Below are 21,052 nucleotides of genomic sequence, written 5' to 3' on the forward strand. Positions count from 1 at the left end.
TACTTTGAATTTTGCTATAATTAATTATCAATTGCTACGTATTGCCCCCAGCTTTTACTTTGTAACTAGCTGGAACAGATGTGGACCTTTATCATACCTATCATACCTCTGGTGAAGACAAGAGCAAGATAAGATGAATTAGGTTTTCTTGGATTCTTTCTTGGGATTTGAAATTCTTTTCCTAAGAGAGCTTTTTCATATTGTGATGGTATTTGTAAATAATTTAAAAGACACATGCGTGTAAAATAAATATAACATTACTGTAAGATATTTTAAAATTCATTTTCTTCCAGACCTAGGAAAGCATACTTTTTTTTTCTTTCTTCCTTGTCTTTCCTCCTTTTTCTTAAGTCTATTTTTGCCTCAGTCATCTGGCACCACCTGGCTATGTTTCCCTATGCCAGGGCTTACTTAGGTTGATAGGTTCAGGAATATATTTTAATAGGTACTGAGATTTTTCTCATGCAAGGCGGACAGAAATTAGAAATGGGACGAATATAAAAGGAAGAAGAGTCTGCAGAGGGAAAGATTTTGAAGGCAGAAGGCTAACAGATTTGGGCAGGGTATAAAGCCAACTGGCAAGAGGGCTATAATCCTTTCAGGGTTAATTGAAACCTCAACCGGGCAGGATGTCTGACAACCTACAGATAGACCTGTTTCCAGGAGCCCTCAAAATTCAGCTAAGATTAGGGAGTTGTGGAAACTCAAGGGACTTTATTGGGCACCTGGCAACCAGAGGAAACATAAGGGCACTTGCGGCGAACTCAGCCCCAACTATCCTCACCTTTCCACGGGTAAGAAGATATGGCCAAAGACTCATTCCCAAGCTGAGGACTATGGATGAGAGCCACCTCCTCCGCAATCCCCCGCCCGCCGGCGCCGACGCTCCGCACTCCTACTGGCTCCCCATTGGCCCAGGCGCTCGCCAATCCTCACGAAGCGGCCCTGTGAGTGGTCTCTGGTTGGTGGGGCCGGCGCTGAGCCCCCCTCCGGCTCCAGCCGGCCCCCCGCCGGGAGGGGGCGTGGCCGCGGCCGTGGCCGGGCCGGAGGCGGCGTCGCTCGCGCCGCTGCGTGCGGTGTGTTGCGGGAGGGGGCGCCTGGCGGCGGCGGCGCGGCGGGACGATGGAGCTCCGAGCGCAGCTCGGGCGCCGGCGGTGGGACCGTGGACCGGTGAGTGCGGGCTGCGATCGGCTGGACTCCCTGGTCCGGCTGCCCGTTGCTTCTGGGCTCCGGGCCAGGCAGCCTCTTGGGGAGGGGCGGGCGCGGGGTCGGGCCCCCAGCGGCCCGCTGTCCAGTGAAGTTGCCGCATCGCGCCGCCGCGCGCGCTCCAGAAGGGCGGCGGGGCCCATTGAGGGCCGCGCCTCGCCGGGCCGCCCAGCTGCGTCCTCTTGTCTGGTTCCCGCGTCAGCCGCGGCTTCCCGCCGTAGCGGCCCGGCAGCCCTCCTCTCCCGCGCCCTCGGTCTTCTCCGACCCCCACGATGGTCCGTGCGCGTTACGGAACGCGGGAGAGCTGTCCGCATTCCTGGCCGCAGGTTGCGATCGGGCCTTTACTCGTGACCCACGCACGACGTTCCGGGCCGCTTCGCGTCCCGGACCGTCTCATCCATCCATCCCTCTCGGTTCCGCGTGTGGTCGCTCGTGGCCCAGCCCCCGCGTGCCCACCGCCGATGGGGTCGGGTTCTACCGGACCTCGGCGCGCCCTCGTGGTGCCCTCGTGTGTGGCAGCTATGGGCCTCCGCCCTCGGGCAGTGGGGACTCGAGGTCCCTGGCCTCGGAGGCCGGGCCATGCTCTCCTTGTGCTGGGAGAGAGGTCGGGGCAGCTAGCCAGTGGCGCGCTGCAGGACCAGAGGAGAGGACTGAGCGACCTGGAACCGCTGGACTTGGATGGATCATCCCGGGCGGCTGCCCCTGCCCTGGGAAGGGGGCCATGGCGTCTGACCCTCGCGCTGCCTGGGCGTGCTTCAAGGAATGCACAAGGGTTCCCTCTCTTGTCTTTGGTACTTGGGGGCAATGGCGATTTCCTCTTAGTTTGGCCTTTGCAAGGAAATAGTTCCCTAATGATGAGCAGAGTTCTAAATTAATAAGAAACTATGCGAAGGTTTATGTCATTTTCTTGGTCGCTATTGGGTGGAATAGGAATCCTTTCTTATTTGAGGATTAATTTTTAATTTGGTGGTTTACTTCCAGCAATGAATGAATTTTCAAAAACTTAAAATTAGGAAGGCTTGTTTTTGCGTCGGTGCTCTTAAAATCAAATACAGAATAGAACGCGACATTTTGACTGTCAAGGAGAGGCTAGCCATTTGATATATTTTGATTTTAGAAGTTAGGGTTATCTAAAACTGTTCAAAGGCCTGCGACTCTATCAAAAACTGAGTTCAAACTGTTAGAATTGACTTATTTTTCTGTCACTTCTAGGATAAATTCTACTGAATTCCTGCTGTTTCTTTTTGTATATCCTTTACCAAACTTTCCTTTTCTATCACTGGAACAATACTGTGATTCTTACAGCTAGTTCTTTTATCTACTTGAGAGGTTAAACAGGACAAAGCTGGTTTGACCTTTCCCAAAGGCACTTTTCAGTGTGTTGTCTTTGCTTTTCCTTCTCTCAGGGTTCCAATGGCTTCCTTATAGTATTCATTTGTCTTTACTTTTAAAGGATCATTGGAATTAATATTTTTGAAAGTTGTATTTTTTCAAATGTTTAAAGCTCACTAGGTTGGAAAGTTTGGCTGACATTTTTTTTTTTATATTTACCGCCCGAACCTGTATTTTGTGTTCACTTAAACAGTGAGAAGAAGTTTGTTCTAGAACTATCTCTATATAAAAATTACTCTTAAGTTTCCAGTTGATTATGTGAAGTTGCTTGATAGCATTGTGTTATCTGTTTGCTTAAAATGTCTGACCTAATTGTTGATGTGCTACACTAATTGTAAAAATTCTGAAAATAGAAAATAAAAATAATTTTGCTAAGTGGTCATGCCAACATTGTAGCCCCAGTTCATCATCAGTGTGTCTCTGTACACATTTTCCATAGAAACTTGCATGTGGCAAGTAATCTTTTGGTTCTTGGGATCCATATTTAAACTACTAAAAGAATTGTTTGTACTCCTGGGCCAGAATTTAGGGTTTTCTTTATATTTCAGGGACTTTTATTTGAAGAACACTCATAGGTTATGTTTTTACCCTGGGAGTAGCTCAGTATTGCTATATAGACCTTAAATTGCTCATCCTCTCTTCTCAGTCCTTTTTGTTTGTACTTCTTCAACTTTTTTATTTTTTTGCTTTATTTGGGTGTTTGGAATCACATTCTGCTTAGTCTGTACATTTTTCAGGACTGGTCCTTTACCTATGACTTCATTTAATCTGGAAATTCAAACATATTTTACACAGTAATACATAAATAATGCACATTGTAAAATAAACTTAACATTGATAAAGAGAGATGTGGGGTGAACACATCAGTTTTCTTTCCCCTTCTTATTGTCACCCTAATCCTGTATCTTTTTTCAGCAGTATTCCTACTATGAGATGTATCCTTCCAGATATTTTTCAATAACTTTTTATATTAAAAAGGCCATGTAGTGAATGTCTAACTAAATACCAGGCACTATTTTAATCACTGAGGTTCTAGAAATAAGAGATGAGAGCATTCAAGATATTCATAACCTACCTCAGTTACTGAACAGTGTGATATGTACCATGATAGAGTCCATAAAGAGTGAGGGACTGGTGAGCCTCATGTGAATGACTTAATCCATCCATTCACTTGTTTTAATCCTTTGGTACACCTTAATAGTTTGTCATGTGTTCTAGGGATACAGTGATAAATAGGACAAACATCTCTGTTGGTCCCTGATTAGCTTGCTGTTCCACCTCTCAGACCCTCTAACCATTGTTAGCAGTGCTGGCTCTGAAATGGGCCAGCTACAAGAAGTGTGAGGAGAACCACAGATCTGAGCTTAGGAATTGTTCAGAGATACAAGAAAGACCTCCCAGAGAAAGTGTATGAAAAGGAGTTGGTGAAAGTCTGGATTGAGGAAAAAGTGTACAATGGACTGGTCAGGGAGGTGGCACCTTGGAGCAACTGAAAACAGCACAGATTTAGTGTGGTGGTTCAAGGGCCGAAAAGTGGCAAGAAGTGAGACAGGAGAAAAACTAGAGCCAAACCATGGAGATGATTCCTGTTATATAGAGTTTGGACTCATCTATGGGCAGTAGGGGATAGTTGAGGAATTCTGAGCCAAAGAAGGACAAGGTAGATTTGCCCTTTGGACAATGAATTAGAAGGAGGAAGGCTAGAAGGAGGGATTTGAGAGGGTAGGGTGGTTGGGCTTGGTGCTTGTTTGAGTGTGTGTATGTTGGGTGGGGGCAAGGGAGCTGGGAGAGGAAGGCTTTTAGGGCAGTGCCTGGTTGTCACTGGGTATTTGGGTACTCAGATGGAGACAGTAGTATTTGAGGGGAGAAGGTAATTAAGTGGCAGGCCTGTGGTACATAGAGTGCTGAGTTAGCTACATTAGGGAATCTAGATATTTGCAGATCTTTGTGCAAGAGAATTATGCAGAATCTAGATATCTGCAGATCTTAGTACAGAATTGAGAATTGTTAGCACCATAGTTTCCAGACTGACTGAAGTGCTGTATTGAGCTCACAGGGGACAGAGATATATTTTAAATTGTTGAGGAAAATGCAGTGATAAAATGCAGATCCATCCAATTCTGGGAAAACTACCATCTGAAGTTAAGTTTCTCAACTAGATCATATTCCATTCCTTTTAATGGCCTTATTTCTGTAAAGAGGGGTTTGTGGTTTTTGCTGAACCATGTAAAAATCAGCAGGGAACAGGAAATGAAGGAGGGAGTGTCCAACCTGACCCCAAAATTTGAGAAATTGGGATGGGATTGTGGCTCAGCAGTTGAGTGCTAGCCTGGCATGTGTGAAGCCCTGGGTTAGATCCTCAGCACCACATTAAAAAAAGTAAATAAAATAAAGGTATTGTGTCCAACTACAACTAAAAATAAATAAATATTAAAAAAAGATTTAAGAAATTGTGCAGTGCTCAACAGTATTTATCATTAATAAATACTTACCATTATTTAAGAATGAAATAAAAATTCATTTGTTCTCTCAGTTTAAGTATATTTTTTCCAAATGGGCACTAAATTGTTAGGACATAAATATTTAAGTTAATGCTTTTGTGATTCAATGGGCATTTCTTTTGACTCCAAGACACCCAGGATACAGTGCACAGAGAAAGCTTCAGAACCTGCCTTTGCCTATAATTATGAGAAGCTGTTGAAGTAGAAAGGTTATTCAAGGAGTATGTATAGAGTAAAAAAAGGAATGGGACAGAATGTTGTTTGAGGAACTCTTGTGTTTGAAAGACAGGCACACTGAGGAGGAGGAGGTACTCTAGGGAACCTCATCCAGGAGGGAGTGGTTGGCAGCCAGGAGGTCCTTGCTGATATTGGAATGCCAAGGGCAACTTGGTAATGGGAACTGTAGCCAGAGGACTAGTTTGGTTTAATAGTGAGTGGGTTTGGGTCAGTAGTGAGTGGGAGTCAGTCAGGGTGTGGAGACAGCTTTGCTCCAGAAATTTGGTGGTGGTAGTTAATGGTGGTTACCAGAAGGGTGGGTAAAGGGGGAGCCTACTTTTTTGTTTTTACATGAAAGGCTTCGAGCATGTTTGAATGTCAGTAGTAAGGAACCAAGAGGTAAAAGGTGTTGGAAAGGGATTCCTCTAGACAGCAACTTAAAGGTTTCCATTGGATTTAGCCCTGAGATATAATTAGTGATCTTGGTGAGAGGTCTTGAGGAGCTTGTTCTATGAATTGAGAGAAGGAGGTTAAAGGAAGGAAGTCTGTCAGGGCAGGCAGTTTATTCTAAAACTTGATGATGAAGAAGAAGGGCATTAACTAGAGCGGGCATCTGGTACAGGGTTATTATTATTATTATTTTTTTTTTAAAAGCAGTGCCTTTATTAAAAACATTTTAAGAACAGTTTTTTATTTCTTTCTCCAGAAAGAAGAACTGTTGTCTTGGAACTGTTTGGTCCTTCTCAGGGTTCCTCTGGCCTGGCCTGGCCTTTCCCTGGATGTGCATGCTCCTTTAAGTCATGTTGTCCTTGTGGGCTCCAGTTCCTTTTTGCTATTCTGTTCTTCTGAAGAATACTCTTTGACATCAGTGTCAACACCTTTTCAATGCTGGCTTTATTTGTTTTGTATCAGGACCACTCCTCCTGTGTTGGTAGATGCTTCTAGATGAGCATATTTTCCATACTCAGATTTCACTTTTCCACTTTGAAGCTAGCCTTACTCTTCTTTCTCTTTCCATGGACCTTTGGAGGTTAGTGTTTTCTTTCTTTGGTGTGTCTGTCTGTCTGTCTGTCTCTCTGAAAATTTAGATATACCAAACATCCCAAAATGTTTTCTCCTCCTTTGGGTTGAACTTCTAGGCCTTGGCTTTGATCTAAGTATTTGGGATAATTTCTCAACTTAGTGCTTTTGGGAATTTCTCCTGGTACCTGTTTTTAGGGTACCCCCCAGCCTCCTGGAGTGGTGGTCTTGAAATTGATCAAAAGATCTCTTGTGTTATGTATTCTTGATTTCATCTTTTATTTTACTTTATTTATTTTAGTTTTTTAAAAAAATCTTTATTTTTTAATTGGTGCATTATAATTATACATAACAGAGGGATTGATTGTGCTTTTTAAGTACATGCACATAAGTTAATCAATCTTATTCCCCAATACCTCCACATTCCCTCCTTTCTTTCCCTTATCTCCTAACTGTACTAATTTCTCTTATTATTTTTTTAAAATTAGTTCTTTGTAATTATATATAAAAGCAGGATTTATTGTGGTATATTTGTACTTGGACATAGCATAATTTGGTAGATTTTGTTCCCCAATATTTCATCATGCCCTCTCTTCCCTCCTTCTCTTTTCTCTGTCTCCCTTCTATTTTCATAAGATCTCCCCAACCCTACCCTTTCCATCTTGCTTTCACATATGAGAGGAAACATTAGATCCTTGACAGATTTCTTTGTCTGCTTTATTTTACTTAGTGCGATTTCTCCATTTCCATCCATTTACCAGCAGATGACATAATTAACATTCTTCTTTATGGCTGTTCATGTACCACGTTTTCATTGTTCATTCATCTGTTGATGGATACCTAGTTTGGTTGCACATCTTGGCTATTGTGAATGTTTTCATTTAGTTAGTCATCTTTCTTTCCATTGCTGTGACAAATATCTCAGGTAATTAATTTATAAAGAGAAAAAGTTTATTTGGGCTGACAATGTTTGAGGTTTTAGTCCATGATCAATTGGGCCCATTGCTTTTGTGTCTCTGGCAAGACAACACAACATAGCAGGAACACATGGTGGAGCAAAAGTGGTCACCTCATGGCTGGGATGCAAAGGGGAGAAATAAAAAGAGATTAAGGACCCTTTGAAGGCATATCCTTAATGACCTAAAACCTTCCATTATGCCTTATTGCCTAGAAGGTTCCACTGTTTTCCAGTAGCAGCATTCTGGAGATCCAGCCTTTAATGCATGCATTTTTGCAGGGGCTGGGGAGGGGGCTACCCAGGATTGAACCCAGGTGCGCTTAACCACTGAGCCACATTGCTAACCTTTTTTTTTTTGTATTTTATTTAGAGGGTTCTCACTGAGTTACTTAGGACCTCGCTAAGTTGCTGGGCTGGCTTTGAACTTGTGATTCTCCCTGCCTCAGCTTCCCAAGCCACTGGGATTACAGGCGTGCACCACCGAACCTGGCTTCATGCATGAATCTTGGGGACATTCCAGAAGTAAACTATATCAGTCAGTCCATAAATGTTTGAATGCCTACTATGTCTCAGACACTGTTCTAGTTTCTGGTAATAAGAATGTTTAACACAATCAAGCTTCTGCTCTCAGAAAGCTTGACAGGTTGACTATCCCTTATCCAAAATGCTTGGGACCAGAAGTGTTTTGGATTTTGAAATATACACATAAAGAGTTCTCTTGGGGATAAGACCCAAGTTTACACACACAATTCATTTGTTTTATATATACCTTATGCACATAGCCTTAAGGTAACTTCATACAATATTTTAAATAAATTTGTGTGCAAATTTAGAATCCATATGGCTGTATTTTATCAGCTAAGTTTCATGATGGAGAATTCTCTACTTGTGGCCTCATGTTGATGAGGGATGCTGGACCTGTATTCTGATGAACCAAAAAACAGGATAGATGGTCTTGCTAATTAGTTTGGCAGGAACCAGATAGCAGGATGCCTCCTACTTATCAGTGCTTTGTGGTTTTTTTTTTTTCTTTTTCCTGTTTGTCTGATAACCTCTTCTACATTGTAATCATGTAAGGAAAGACCTTTATTTAGGTCTTCACTTTGGTTCACAGTGATAATACTCAGTGCCTTTCCATGAGGTCTTTCCACAATCTTTGCTATCTTTGGATCTTGAATATCTCAGTTTTCTAGCAGTTGAAACCCTGTTGGATTTTTTAAAAGTTGCTCTAGTTCATGCTGAAGATTTTATTGCCTTGCTGCAGCAGTTCCATTTTGGTTCATCTCACAGAGTCTTCATTGAGGGCTGTAATCCATTTTGTGTACACAAACAGCTCAGTGAAATTATGTTGCAGTATGAAAGCATGGATGCCATTGACTGTGAACTAGAATCCAGGTGGCCATGTATTACCAGTTAAGTGGATGAAATGATCTTCTTTGTCCACAGTAGACATCCAACAATTTTTTTTTATTGATTGAAAATATCATCTATTTTGACTTATAATTATATAATAATCAGGACATTATCATGACTGTTTAATTTACAAAATCTTGTCTTTTTTCCCTACTAATAATCACAGTTATCTTTCAGCCCCATCAAAAATATGTACATGACAAGGTGTTTTTTTTCTTTTTCCCTGTTATGTAATCCTGTGTTAGAATAATACCTAGACAGGGTTTAACTCTGAACTGGCCTTGTAATTCATAGCTGGGCCACATTCTATCCTGAGTTTAGAGTTCATGTTTATGGAGAAGCTCATGGATTTAAGTTGATTCTTTGATGCATGACATTAACACTAGTCCACATTGAGGGATGATGATACTCAAAAGGGGGTAAAGAGGTAGCAATTTATGCTTTATGTTTGTATCCTTCAAGATAGGCTGTTAAACAGCTTAGAATGAGGGGGAAGAGCCTGATTTCCTATCTCTTCAAAAGCAAGAGCTTTTTGAAGGGAAGATTGTAATTTTTCAATATAGAATTCACATCCATTTTCAGTATAAATAGACAAATGCATTGTATGTTATGAAGAACCCAGTAGAATTTAATAACATATCTCCATTCTTAGTTTTCCATAGAATTTATCTCCATTTTTGTACATCTTTTAGATTTAAGTACTTTGGTTTTTGATTTAAAAATCAGAAATACACAGAAATCCCCTAGTTCCCTAGTTACCTGTCCTCAGATTTTAATTACACAGTGCAAACAATGTTGTTTCACAAAGCTTCAATACAGTTGAATTGTTCTTTGAGATATCCCAGAGAGGAAGATTATTAAAATGTTACTCCTTTTCAAAAGTTGGCAGTGCAATTTATAGTGGTTGCAAGATTTATCAATGATAATGATGTTCATACCTGAGCTGTAATTAAAATTTTCATAGCTTTTCTGCTGTTTGCCCATTATGTTACATAAGCCTAATTAGTTGACATGTCCAGTTCCCTCTGTACACCCCCCGCCCCAGCCAAAAATAAAAATGTGGAAACCACAGAACTTCAGGACCTTTAAGACATCATCTGAAACAATTGTATAGGGATTAGGTACTGAAGGGTTTAGGAAAGCTGTGTTACAGGAAGCTACAATTATGGTTACTTTCTCTTCAGACCGGAGTTTAAAAGTTTGTGGTTTTATTTCTTAGGCTGTATGTTTTCCAATGATTGTCAAACTTAATTTTGACAAAATATATTGTCCTACATTTTGATATTTACTCAGCATTCTTTCCCTGTTTTGGAAAGTGTTATGACTTAGGTCAGTGTATGATAAGTGAAAGTTACAAATAAAGTTTTGTTTAAATGTAATATATACGTATTTATCCAGATGTTTATTGTCTGAGATGAGTATGATTTTATTGACCATAATCAGTGAAGGCTTGGTTCTCTTGTCTTTGATTAAATGAAGACCTGATTTTGCTTATAGGAAGTACTCATGATAATAAAAAGGCTAAATATAAATAGTGAGACTCAGAAGTATGTGAGGCAAACATGTGGCCCTGGGTTCCATCCACAGTAGAGCTAAACAGCAAACAAAGTATATGAAAACCAGGAATAAAAACAGACCTCTAGTTCTAACAAGATTCAAGTTTTCATGCCATTGTCTAGATTCAAGGACTATTTCTGCAACTGCAAGATTACAGTGACTTGGCAGAAGAAATCTTAGTTGCTTACTCCTGGGATGGGCCTCTGTATGGCTCCTGTAGTCAGCCTTTTTCCAAAACCTTGTGACTCAGCCTTCTATAAGGACTGGGAACCTGCTGGTGGGTGGGGAAGAGTAGAGTCTTGTGGGAGGTTTTTATAGGTTGGCACACATCATCTCTTTTCCCATTGGCTGTGCTAAGATATTTCCTCATTTAATCTACTTTATGCTAGAAATGTAGTATAGCTGTGAACCTCCTGAGGAGAGAGGTCATAAGTATGGTGACTGACTTGGAACTTGACTGAGTATCCTAGTGGACATAGTGAAAGGGAATCATCCTCAGCTTTATCCTACAGCTTTCACCATCCATAAAAAAACACATTAGTTTCCTTTCCTAAATGTTCCCTGATTTTGCACTGTAGTTTGGTATTGTAGATGGTAGTTAAATCCAGAGATGTAGCATAGTAGATGATGTACTCAGTGACATTCTTAATAGCCCATAGAGCAGTGTTTTTTTTAATTGATTTAAAAAAAATGACAGCGAAATGCATTATAATTCTTATCACATGTATATAGCACAATTTTTCCTATCTCTGGTTGGATATAAAGTATGTTGACACCAATTCATGTCTTTATACATGTACTTTGGATGATGATATCTGTCACATTCCACCATCCTTGCTAATCCCCTGCTCCATCCCTTCCCCTCGTACCCCTCTGCCCTATCTAGAATTCATCTATTCCTTCCATGTTCCCCCTCCCTACCCCACTATGAGTCAGCCTCCTTCTATCAGAGAAAAATTTGACGTTTTTGGGGGGATTGGCTAACTCCACTTAGCATTATCTTCTCCAGTGCCATCCATTTACCTGCAAATGCCATGATTTTATTATCTTTTATTGCTGAGTGAAATTCCATTGTGTATATATGCCACATTTTTTTTTATCCATTCATCTACTGAAGGGCATCTAGGTTGGCTCCACAGTTTAGTTATTGTGAATTGTGCTGCTATAAACATTGATGTGGCTATGTCCCTGCAGTATGCTGTTTTTAAGTCTTTTGGGTATAAACGAGGAGAGGGATAGCTGGGTTAAATGGTGGTTCCATTCCCAGTTTTCCAAGGAATCTTCATACTAGAGCAGTGGTTTTTGTAAGGCTTATTATTGTAATGTTCTTAAATGAAGTAAAAATGCAACTTAATTAAAGATGGTTATGCAGAGGGTTAAACAAACCTGGTTTATATACCCAATAGTGGAAAGAATGAACACATTGCATATCCTTCAGTCATTCAGCAATATAATTGATCTCAAATGGATTTTTAGTGGACGATGTATGCAAGAGTGATGTTGTTATTTCTGATGAGCTTGGAGTACTGGTATTTTGTGTTGTTAATTAAAGGTAGCTTTAGAGACCAAAGAGGAGTGGTTGATTAACTTGAAGTCAGTATGCTGCTGTATATCAGGCCTGTTCTAGAGCAGAGGTTGGCAAACTAAAGCCTATGGGCCATACTTAACTTTTTGCTTCATTTTTGTAAGAAAACTGTTCAAATACAGACATTCCTGTTTGTTTATCTACTGTGTGTGGCTGTTTCAAGGCTCGAGGGAAGAGGTGAGTATTGGAGATGGAGACCTAATTCACCAAATATAAAATATTTACTATCTTGATTCTTTATAGTGAAAATTCCTGGCTGCTGTTTTGGAAGCAGATTTTTTTTTTCCTTTTCTTATAGGACTCACATTCTCTAGTGGGGCATAAAGATAATAAACAACGTGTAAGTATATATAGTAGTAATAAGGAACTTAAAGCAAGTGAGGGCAGAGGATGTCATAGACTGCTAGTTTTGACAGAATGGTCAGTAAAGGCCTCACTGAGATAAACTTTAAGCAAAGACATGAATGAAGGTGAAGGAATGAACTACCAAACATTTTGGGAAAGAGCCTTGTGGGGGAGTATATCTTTCAGGTGCTTGAGTAGCAGCAGGGAGGGCAGTGTGAATATGAGGGTTGAATAATGTCAGGTAGTACTAGGGGCCAGATCATGTAGGGCCAGATAGACTGTGATGACAATTTGGATTTTACTCAGAATCAGATGAAGGCCTTTGCAGGGTTTTGATCAAGGAAAGGATATCATTTGATTTTGATTATAATGCATCACTAGGACTGTTTGTATAGAGGATGGATTGCAGGGGGGCAAGAGTAGAAGGAGGATGTGTACATGTGAGGCATGGCTAGTTGCTGTGGCCATGTGGATGAATCACACATTCCTGTCCTCGAGGGGCTTGTTGGTGTAATAGCATAGTAAAGAGATTATTGTAATGTTCTGCCCTTTGTGGAGAAGCAAAAGTTATCTTGAGAGTGTGACTGATCTAAATTGGGAGACAATGCCTCATTGAGAACTTGGAGGGTGCCACTTAAGGCTGATTCTATACCTGAGTTTTGAGATTCTTATTTGCATATAAGCATTTGCCACAACTATTTGACTGTGAGAATAGGTACTCAGCCAGATCCTGGAAGATTCTGCTAGAGCAGAGATGGTAGTCTTTTAGGTCAGGTGTCAATGCCTGTGGTGGCTCTGTGGAGCATGAGGAGAGTGATTCTGAAGCAGTGTCTCAGCTCAGTAGGATATAATAGCACAGATACTAATGGAAAAGAGGAAATTTACACTACTTGCCAGAGAGCAGGACCAAGGTACTTTTGATTTGAAAAAATCAGTATCACGGGACTATAGAAAAGTCATGGTAATTTGTCTGTGGAATGTAGAACATTGTTGTTTTCCCCATGTACCCAGTGGTATGAATTAGTTGCAAAATGTACCTCAGTAATTAAACAAATTGGTGTGGTGTCTGGAGTTACGGATATGGCCCAATTAAACTCTGGAGAATGTTTATAAAAGTGATTATATTTTTGAGATAGATGTTATTGAACTATTTTTGATAATAATAATTTGAAACAGTTGCTGCCATTTTTATAAGTGTAGAGGAAGGAGGTCTATTACCTTTCTCTTCTCTAATAGGAAGTCCAAACCATCTAGAAAGAATTTTAATGATTATAATATAGGTTTCAAAAAGAAGTGGAGAGAGAAAATAAAATCGCAATTACTCAGGGAGATTTTTATTTTATTTTGTTTTATACTGTCTCTGAAGCTGATAGGACAAAATTTAGTAAGGACTTGAATGCCATAATTAATAAGCTTGCCCGCACTGTCTAGATGCTTCACTTAAGAACTGTGACTTTACATTAACATGGAATTAACCTAAGCTATCAGCTTCTTGGGGCAAGCAAATTTCAGTATATTAGAAATGATTGAAATAAAATAGTGTTCTCTAAATTAAACTAATTAAACTAAAATCAATAGCAAAAGGTACCTGGAAAATATTTTCTAAATAACCCATGGTGCAAGAAGATATTACAGTGGGAATTAGAAAATATTTTGGATAGAATTCATATGAAAACATTCTGTATCGGTCTTTGTGGGGTGGAGGTAAAGTCATGCTTGGAGGTAAGTTCATAGCATTAAATGCAAATGTTAAGAAGGAGAAAACCATAAACATTTTTAGTGATCTAAGCATTAGTTATAAGAAGTTAGAAAAGAGCAGCAAATTAAATCCAGGGGAAGAAGATGGACATTAACAAAAGGAGAAATTAGTAAACTAGAAAACAGATGTGTAATAGAGAACTACTATGGTGCTAGGCATTCTTTTGAAAAGACTGATGACTTTAATACATTTGGTGAGATTAAAGAATTTCAAAAAGACAGAAGGGCCAAATAACTAATACCAGCAGTGAAAAAAGGGAAAGTCACAAAAGTTGTTTTAGGTAGTAAAAGGTTTTTAAGAAGGTATATGAACATTTATACTGATAGATTTTAATTTTAGATTAAATGGATAATTCTTCCAAATTTAATTTTAAGTTAAATGTATAAATTCCTCCCTTGAATGTGTTTTAGTTATCCTTTGACAATAAATCAATTGTATTTAAGGGTCCGGTTCCAGTCCTTTGAGTTTTTAACATAATCAAATTTTAACATAATTTAACATGTTCCCCAAAGTAAAAAATGCACAACAATGTTATAGTTTCAGAGGAACTCTTTCTTTGGCTTTCCCCTTTCTCCCCCTTGTATGTAACCAACCATATTGTTTGCTGGTGTCTTTTGTGGGGAGTATTACATGTATGTTATTTCCTTTTCTTTCAATATCAGAAGGTTACATAATAGTACATTATTTTGTATTTTGCATTTTTCACTTCAAAATGAACCCTTAAAATTCCTTTGTACAGATCTTAAAGCTTTTCCTTATTAATTGATTAAATAATTTTACAATTGCCTAGTACATTTCCACATAATGGGACATGATGAAGTTTGTTCACTCATTTTTCTATGTTTGGGCATTTAGGTAGTTTCCAATATTGTGCAATTACAAATAGTATTTTACTGAATAAACTTGTACATGCATATTTTTGTATTGTGGGTTTTAAACTTGGGGGTAAAGTCCTCAAAGTTATATTTCTGTATTGAAGGATAAAAGCATAGGTAATTTTGTTAGAACTGACAAATTCCTCTTCCTAGAGACTGCCCCGTTTTGTCCCCCAGGCTCATTCATGTTGTCACAGATGATAGGTTAGTCACCTTTGTCATTGAGACCAAAATACCTGACAAGAACAACTTAGAGGAGGAGAAATTATTTTGGCTTATGATTACAGAGATTCATTCCGTGGTCTGCCAACTCCAGCTCTGGGCCTGAGGTGAACATCAAGGCTGAAGGGGGTGGAGGAGTGCTTCATCTATGGAAGCAGAGAGAGAGAGAAAAGGGAAGGAACAGCAGGGAAGATGAACCCTTTTAAGGACATGCCTCTAGTGAACCACCTCTTCTAGCCACACCCCACTTGCCTCTAGTTACCAAACAGTGCATTTAACTAGGTTACAACTCTGAGTCTATTCATTTCATCTTTGAATATTCATGTATTAATAGGAGTCTTTTGGGACACATCATATCCAAACAGCACCAATAGGATTCCCCCACCTCCTTTTTTTTTTTTTTATATATTGTACCAGGAATTAAACCCAGGGGCACTTAACCACTGAGCCACATCCCCAGCCCTTTTATATTGTATTTGAGACCTGGTCTTGCTAAGTTGCCTAGAGCCTCACTAAGTTGCTGAGACTGGCTTTGAATTTGTGATCTTCCTGTCTCAGCCTCCCAAGTTACAGGCTTGTAACTTGCTAGTGTTACAGGCTTGCACCAATGTGCCCAGCCAGGATTTTCCCCTTTTTATGGGAATAGTATTCCATTGTGTATATCACATTTTCTTTATCTATTCTTTCGATGATGTTTGCCTAGGCTGCTTCCATATCTTAGCTGTTGTGAATAATGTCGTAATGAACATGGAACTCAGATCTCTCTTCTGTATACTAATTTCATTTCCCTTGGATATATAACCAGAAGTGAGGCTGCTGGATCCATATGTAATTCTTCGTTTAGTTTTCTGAGGATCCCCTTACAAACTACATTTTCATGATGTTGTATTAAGTTTTCATCAGTGCATATAGGTTCTCTGTTATCCATACCTTTGCTAGTGTTTGTTATCCTTGTTTTTTTTTTTTTTTGAAAATAGCCCTTTTAACACATGGGCTGTTAGTCTTAATATTGATTTTAATATGCATTTCCCTGGTGGTTAGTGATGATGAGCATTTTTTAGAATCTTTTGGCTATTTGCATTCTTTTTGCTATGTAATACTCTATTGGGTCTTTTTTTGTTTTTTTGTTTTTTCCACAGTTCAGCCACTCTCCTTTTAACGAATTATTTCTATCATTTTTAGTTTTTAATATTTGTAATCCCGTTTTTCTTTTTTAATTTATATTGTGATGGAAGGATACTGTTAGTGATACTTTTATTTTAAGACCATATTAATGATTTTGTGCACTATAGTGATAATTTTTCTGTGAATTTTCAAAATACTGAGTTTATATTTTTATCAAGTGTAGTGATGAGTATATACCCCTCTCCCAACTACCTTATTGGTTATATTGTTTAGATTATTTACATTTTTGTTTTATCCCTATGAGTCTATTATGTAGATAATTTAATTTTTACTAACTTTTTTCCTCTTGATCTGTTTTGTACTGAGTAATACATAGGTCTTTCATTTCTAATATTTTTCTGTTTATTTCCCCTTGAATCCACTGTAGTTATATCATTTGGTTCATAGATACTAATAACTTATTTTTCATTATGAAATATAGTTTTTAATGCTTAAAAGTTCATTCATTATGTGTTTGCCTTGAGTTGCAAGTGGTAAGAGTAGATATTCTTGTTTGTTATTGATTTTAGGGGGAAGGCATTCATCCTTTCACCATTAGGTGTGATACTAGTAGTAGGATTTTTTTTATGCCCTTTATCAGGTTAATACGTTTTCCTCTATTCTTGCTCTATAAGCCTTTAAAAAATATATTTTCTGTTTATAATTGACACATATCAATTGTTTAACACATAGTAATTGTACGTATTAGTGGGGTTTAGTGTGCCATTTCAATAGATATGTACAATGAGTAATGATCAGGGCAATTGCCATATCCATCACCCCAGACTCTAGCATTTTACAATACTGTCATAAGGTTAATATGGTTGCTGCTTCAGCATCTATTTTAGGCTCTATGTTAGGCTGTGTTTGTTGCTCACTCAAGTCCTGCCACATTTCTTCTACTTTAAACTTCCTCTCATTTAAACTTCCCCTCTTAGTATGTTGCTTGTAATACAGCTTTCTTGTGCTCAATGAGAATGAGCCAAAACCCAACACACCCTACAGCCCTGACTGTGATAAAACCTAATAGGCAAACCAGAGTCGGAGCATAAGCTCCCCTTTGTGCATGTGTTTTTTAAACTACCCAATGTAGAACTCCTGAGGAATGTGTAAAGTGTAGCAGCACCCCTTGATAAAGACATAGTCCCAGAGATCCTCATCATTTCTGTTTCATGCCCCACCTGTTGGTTCCGCATCCAGCTATCCCTGGATCTCTTGTGAGCACCCCTAACCTCTCGTGTACCTAAGAGTAACAACCTAAGAATAACCTTTTTCATTTCATGCATTTTGCCTTTATTCCCTCAGTGTGTCTTATCTGATGTTATGTACTGTAGTGTTCTCAACATTATTTAACTTCTTTAATGAACAATAATAATCATGAATGGGTATTGAATTATAAGAAATGTTTTTTCTGCATTTATTGAGATGGTCATGTGGTTTCATTCTTTATTGATATTATATATTGTATTAATTGACTTTTTGGAGGTTAAACCAACCTTGTATTCCTAAAATGAATTCCACTTGTTTTATGGTGTATATTCTTTCTATATGCTGCTAGATTTTGTTGGTTAATATTTTGTTGAGGATTTTTACATAAGTATTCATGAGGGAAACTAAATTATAGTTTTCTTGTGCTGCTTATAAACTTTGGCATTGGTAAAACTGGCTTCCTGGAATGAATTGGGAAGTGTTTTATCTTTTACTTTCTGGGAAGTTTGTGAAGGATGTTTATTCTTTAAATACTCATCTGTGAAGCCATTTGAACCTAAACTTTTCTATATAGGAAGGTTTTTAATTACTATAATTCATTCTCTTGTTACAGATTTATTAACCCTTTTTCTTTCTTTTGTAGTCAGTTGTTTAAATTTATAATTTCCAGAAATTTTCTTTTTCATTGCCTAGTTTGGTGGCATAATTTAAAAATTCATTATATTTTCTTACAACTCTTGTAAATTTTTTTTATTATTGGTAGTGTAGTGATCAGTGTCTCCACCCCTGAACCCCCCCCACCCCATTTTGCCAATTTGTGTCTTTCCTCTCTCTTTGTCTGTCTAGCCAAAGGTTGGTTTGTCAGTTTTGTTTATCTCAAACCATCTAAGTAGGATTTGACCTTAAAATTTTGGAAAAAAATTATAATTCCTGTAAAAACATCAAAAAGAGACAAACTAGATTCAATAAAAAAGTAAAATATTCCAGCAAGAAAAGGGAAAAGAGGGTGTTGAGCAAATTAATTATGGTAATTATATTTTTGTTTACCATTAATTAATTTTGGGATAGTAGACAAATACATTTAAACATTTTAATATTCCATGGCCTGTATAGGTGGGTAATCTTATTCCAGACAAATGTTAAATTGCAGTGCCAGTATAGGAAATAAGATTGAAAGTAATAGCATTCTTCTACTAAGAAGACCTTTTTTTTTTTTTTTTTGTTTCCCTCTCCTTTTTGGTGTTTTGCAAAATCTCACATACATTGTAACTTTGCCTAGTTTATTTATTTTTTTTGTTGAACTTCATTTTTTGGTGTTGTGGGGAAGAACATGAGTTCAGCATTATGTAGACATGGAATAGACCCTTGCTATTACCCTTTTCCACCAGAAGGTAACATTCCTGCTAGTTAGTGTGAGCATGGATTATGCAAGGGAAACAAATGAATGAGCCCTGTGGGAGGCATGTGACCAGCATTTGCTTCCTCTCTTGATCCCTGTGTCCATCACCCTGTGATCTGGTTACTTAAGTAACTGAAGATGGTAGCCCAAGTCCTTAGGGTAGAGAAAATGCAAATGTGTCTTTATGCATGGGTGTGCCTTCCTACATCCCCAGGGATCCAGTTACCTTACCTGTCCTTGTGTCCCTGCCCCCCTTGACTTTCATTGGATGGAAATTTCTAAAGAATCTAGAGTCCCCCCAATAAATGTCCACTCTGAAACGTGCTCATTCTCTCTCACCAGCCTCTAGTGAGATTTCTCACTCTCCCATTTGGGGAGCTTGAGGCCAAGGGCAGAGGAGCCATCCCGGGGCTTGATTTCAAGGTAAATTATGTCTTCTGTGTTTTATTTTGATGCCTTAGGAATTTCATTCCAGCAACCTATAGTTTAGCTGTCTGCTTGAGTTGTAGATGGCAGAGCCCAGAAAAAAATGAAACTGAAACATAATAAAAAATAGATGATTTGCAGGTTGTGACCGTTTATGAAATTTTATGTTGAAAACTGGAAGCACCTGTATTTCTAGTAATTAGGCAGTTCTTACTGTGCAGTTTTGGCTTTCTAGTATATATTTTTAAAAATTAAAATACAAGTATGTCCAACGGTTGGTTTTTGTAGTTTTCTTTTCTCAGAAATGCTTTTCCTTTTCTCAGAAATGCTGTAGTATAACACAACTTAAAAACACATGCGGTTTTCTGTTTCTCTTAAGATATTCATTAAAAAAAAATTGAAAGAAACACCTAAATCTAATTGATGATTCTTTTCATGGGCTTTGTACAAAACTAACCAAGCATTTAGTTCATATTTTCTTTCAGGCTTGATTAGCATTCAGTTATTACTTCTGAAGTGTTAGATTTCATATTTTCTGTTTTGTTGCTTGTTGATTGATTTTTGGTAGGTGCCTAATTCCAGTATTAACCTCAATTTATTTCTAGTGATTTTGGAATTTCTATTTTTCTTTATATTTTGGAGTAGTGTGGATTGAATCCAGGGACATTCTACCACTGAGCCAAACCCCCAACCCTTTTTATTTTTATTTTGAGGCAAGGTCTCACTAAGTTGCTGAGGATGGCCTCAAACTTGTGATCCTCCTGCCTCACTCTCCAAGTTGCTGGGATTATAGCTGTGTACCACTGCACCTGGCTCTGGGATTTCTATTTTTGAAGATGTCTTGCTGTTATTGATTATTGATAAATTGAGGAATCCCAGTGGATAGAATATCTGAATAGATGGAATGGGATTTCTTTTCCTAAACTGAATAGAATTTGATTAAATGAACAATCTCATGAAAGTACTCAAATAAATCAAAAGATTTACCAAATTTCATGAAATTTATGTTCACAGAATTTCTGAGTTAAAAGTTTAATCATTAAATATTTAAAGAGATTAAAATCCAGCAACATTTGAGTTGACTAAAGCATTTTGATCTGTTGCCTTTTCCTCCTCCTTAAAGAATTTTATGGGAAAACATACCCATGTTCGAGCCAGGCTTATTTTAGCTGGTGAGCATTTTGTTTAAAATTTTATTTTTAAAAAGGATCAGCTATTGGAAAGAAAGTCACAAACCACTTCTGTTCCGGGGAAGGATTTCCAAATATAAATATTATTAGTGAAGATAATCAGAATTTCTTTTTTTTTAGTTTATTGATTTTATTTGTTTTAAACACATGACAGCAGAATGCATTACAGTTCTTATTACACATATAGAGTACAGTTTTTCATTTCTTTGTATATAGAGTATGTTTATGCTAATTCATGCCTTTATACATGTTTTGTTTTGCATTACAATTCTTATTATACATATATATCACAATTTTTCATATCTGTTTATATATAAAGTATGTTGACACCCAATTCAGAATTTCTTGACTTAAAAAAATTAGCATCTAATAAAGATTCTTTCCTTGACAGTTATTTGCTATAAATTGCTTTGATATCATCAGAAGAGAAGACATCATTTTAAATATTGAGTACAGAGGAAAATATAGTGAGCCAATATGGACTTACCTCTGTTTGCTAAGATTACTTGCTGATCTTAGATTCAGGAATACAGGGCCTCACTTTGAGCAGTTGTTACATTTGTGGTTTGTAGACACTGAATTCTGTATCAGCTTCCTGTGTAGAAGTTCTGGAAC

At 38.2% G+C, this 21,052-nt stretch overlaps 1 protein-coding gene across 1 annotated transcript in view; it reads left to right on the plus strand.

The window, feature by feature from the left end:
* The first annotated feature begins 1,089 nt into the window (after positions 1-1,089).
* Positions 1,090-21,052, plus strand: part of Wasf3 (WASP family member 3) — a 116,355-nt gene continuing 96,392 nt past the window's right edge. The window contains exon 1 of the mRNA XM_077793164.1: positions 1,090-1,170. The gene's annotated coding sequence lies outside the window, so the exon portion shown is untranslated. The remainder of the gene's footprint in view (positions 1,171-21,052) is intronic.

The sequence above is a fragment of the Urocitellus parryii genome, chromosome 2 (genome assembly GCF_045843805.1).
Source record: "Urocitellus parryii isolate mUroPar1 chromosome 2, mUroPar1.hap1, whole genome shotgun sequence".
NCBI classification, from domain to species: Eukaryota; Metazoa; Chordata; class Mammalia; order Rodentia; family Sciuridae; genus Urocitellus; species Urocitellus parryii.